The following is a 4,103-nucleotide window of genomic DNA, read 5'->3' as shown; positions in this document are numbered from 1 at the left end:
GCATAAATGAATAAACAGAAAAGACCAAAGGAATTTTGTGCAAGGTCTTGACTAAGACAATTTCGGGGGTGGGTACCGATTGGGAGATCAAATTCTTTGCAACTTTGTGGACGTATCATACTGCATATAAAGTAACTACCTACACTACTCTATTTCAACTAGTTTACGGCCAAGAGGCAATTTTACCTATGGAATTAGAGGTTCAAAGTTTACGGATTGCTTTGGAAGAACGTCTCAGTGACAATAAGTCATTATACTCTCGATTGGCAAAATTGGAGGAATTGGATGAAATACGAGCTATAGCTCTTTTCAACATGGAAGCAACTCAAGAACGGAGGAAGAGTTATTATGATAGTAAACTGCGTCCGAAGAATTTTATACCTAATGATTTGGTATTATTGTATGATAGCCAGTTTAATCATTTTTCGAGTAAATTTTAAGTTTTCTAGCATGGGCTGTATCGGGTGATTAAAGGTTTTTCCAATGGATCTGTTCAATTGAAGGATTTTATGGACCATTGATTTAGTACCTACATTAATGGAAATCGATTATAATTATTTAATACATAAAAATTAGGACAGGTTTTCATTTTTTGGGGGGAGGTGCAAAACGGATAGTATGGGTAACATGTTGTCATTATCACCAGGTAATAAAAGAATAGGAGTGGGGCCTGAATTAAAGTCATTCTGTGGTGTTATTTTGGATTGGCTGGAGTGTCATTTTTCTTGTATTTCTTGTGTATTCGAGAATAGTAGTTCCAGTTAAGAGTTAACAGTGAAGAGTCGGTTATAAGGATCAATTGAAGATGTTCTAAAATAGATGAGTCAGCAGCAACATCAATTGGAACTTCGGGATGCCCAGATCTTGAAATTGGAGGCTCAATTCAGTGAATTGGGAAAGTATAATGAAGATCTCTCAAACCAATTGAGAAAGTAGTTGATAGAAAGATTGGACGAGGAGGAAGATTTTCATTTAGAACCAAATTGGTAGAACCTATATTCGATAATGTAGCAAATGATTAATTGGGTGGGCCAAAAGAAATAGTAATTTTGTAGAGTTTGATTAAGTAGTTTTTAAGAAGGTAACAATTGTGTGTTTGCGAAGACGCTGCACAGATAGGAGTGAAGCTATATAGAATGGATATTAGTTCATTTCTGTAAGATATTGGTAAAATAGACTAATAATCCATAAAATAGTCAGTTCAAGAGGATGGATGATTGATTTAGTTATTAAAAGTGGTTAATTACAGAATTATGGTTAGAATCTAGGAATCAAGAGTAGTTATATAAGAGTTGTAGAAGTTTGTTGGATGCCAGACTATGATAGTCATGAGCCAAGGTAAGCTTGGTGCTACCTATTTATTTCTTTGTTTTCTTTGTTGTTGAAGAATAATGGATAGTTTTTGAATATTGAGAAGTAAGTCTGTGGAATAAATCAAAGATTGATTTATGAGTTATTGATTATGTAATTGGAATACTGAGTGATTGAATTATATGAGGAGTTATTGGAAGATTATGATTTTTGTTTATTGAGAGCTGTGTGTATTTTGGAAAAAAGAAGTTGGTGATTACAGAAATTCTGTGAATTGAGATTGGTTGGAGTGAAGTCTATTATTTCTGGTGTTGGATGGAAATTATGTGTTTTGAGTGATCTTTTGAAAGTATAGGGTTGCACACTGTTGTTATCAGTTGATGAAGGAGTATTGTTATTGGGAGAAAGCATTGTAGTGTTTCTTAGTGTTTTAGTGGTTCGGAATACAGTTAATTGTATGACCCTAACAAACAAAACTCATGCACTTAGTCTTTCTCTGTATTCAAATTCTCGTATATAAGTTTATTCTGAAATGAATTGTAGAATAAGTAAAACAACAATCACAGGTATATTCATTTAAGAAACATGATTTAAGTTTAAAATAAGTTAAAAGCTTGTTTTTATTTAGAATAATTTATTTGGCTATATTATACTTATTTGAAAAAAATTTGAAGATACAAAATACTACTATTTTCTTTAATATAGATAAATTGACTTCTTTAAATAAATTAACTACTTCTTTTATGTCTATAAGATATTCATATTTATTTTGTATTTTTTTATACTAAAATATTTTATCCATAAATATAATTTAATAAGCTAAATTATTCAAGTTTTATATCTTTTATAGAGATATCTAGTACTTATATGAATCGGCATAGCATTTAATCAATTTAAAAGCTACACATCTATTGAAACTATTGTTTATGGTACCAAAGACAATATGCTTGTTTTTTTTGTCTTCATTAGATTCTACAACAATAAAAAGCATAGTCTAATATTTATACCAGTTCTTTCTTAATAACATGACTTTGCTCTTAAAAACCAAGTTATCTTAGTTTCTAATGCATATAAGATGATATGACTTGGAGATGGTTATATTAATATTAAATTGACTTGAAATTGCTAATATTAGACTTATCTAAATCTAACTTACGGATCTGCTAATGTTGATAGATGAGCTACTTTCTACTTATTAGTGTCTAGATTTACTTGTAACTTTTGAAACTAAATCAAGAATTTTTTAGTTGTAGAAAAATCAACCCATTAAACAAAAATAATAAGAAATTACTTTAGATTTGAGTTTTAATACTATGTAAAATTTTAGGAGCATAAGTTAGAAATTAAAGACTTTATTTCATCAAGTATGAAGATAAGAATATACATAATGTAAGTAAATTACTTTGTATAAGGATGAATTTCTAATGAATAATAATCTAAAAGGATGAAAATAATAAATAACTTATAGCAAAAAAATGTATAATTAAAAACTAGATGATATTTGAAAAAAGTAAAGAATATTAATAAAAAAACATAAATTCAACCAGAACCCATTCATTGAACAATAAGCCATTATAGAAAATATGTATTTATTTTTTTGTTTTTTAGGCACCAAAAATATAATAAATTTAATTTTTAATATTTTTTTATTATTATTTCTTGATAATTTTTATTAAAGCGCACTCAAAGAGCATTAGAAGAAATTAAATTTATTATACTTTTGGTGCCTAGATCAAACTTTTTGTATTAAATTTGATACTCTATTTTCCTACTTTATAGCCTTTAAATGTATTTTTTATTGAAAAATTAAAGAATTTATTCTTCTATCTAATTTGAAGTTGATTGTATCTTTAGAAAATAATCAAGTTGTTTAATCAAATTTATTTTTATTTGACCAAAATTAAACCTTTGAATTACAATTTAGACATGGCTTTTCACAAAATGTCTATATCATGCTTCTTTAAAACATTAGGGAATGTATTAGAAACATAATTTCTTTTAATTTTAAATTTTATTATTTAGCTTTAATAAATTATGTAAAAATTAAAAAATATATATATCATTAACTTTATAAATTAATAATAATTAGATAGTTTAAATATATATATGTCAATTTATATATGAAATCTTAGATCATTGATGTAACAACGTAATAATTTATTTTTTTTGCATGGTTGTTTGATTAAAGCTTTTATTCTTAATAGTATATTTGTATGTATTTTGTATCACTAAATTTATTTCTATTATGGCATAACAGTATAATTGAGTTTTTACAAGTTTTAGGACAATACATAATTCCATATAATTAAGATGTAAAAAAACAAAACTATTCAGCAAGTCAAATGATGCTTGAGTCCTATGTATTGAAGTCTTTGAACTCATATTTTATCAATTAAAAATCTATTATAACATCAATTATCATCAAATTAAATAAATTGGCTTTATTTTTTGTTATTCATATTAGTTTTTTACACAAGGCCAAAGAATAAAGAAGTTTTCAAACAATCTTTTGCAATAAAAAATAAAATAAAATAAAATAAATGATAAATTATTTAAATATTGATTTTAAAATATTTATAATTAAATCTGAAGAAATTGAAAACAATATATATGTTTTAATAAGTGATAATTGAAGAATTTTATATAATTATTAATAAAGGAAATTTATCTAATAATTATTATAACAAGAGTCCATAGATTTTATATCTGCCTTCTAGATAGGAATGAACAAAAAATATCATCAAATAGAACTTAAATTCTTTTCAAATTCAAAAAACTTAATACTATAAAAT

Source organism: Physcomitrium patens, chromosome 4, assembly GCF_059467195.1.
Source record: "Physcomitrium patens ecotype Gransden chromosome 4, ASM5946719v1, whole genome shotgun sequence".
Taxonomy (NCBI): Eukaryota; Viridiplantae; Streptophyta; class Bryopsida; order Funariales; family Funariaceae; genus Physcomitrium; species Physcomitrium patens.
The sequence above is the reverse complement of the archived record's forward strand: the minus strand, read 5'-3'. Positions refer to the sequence as shown.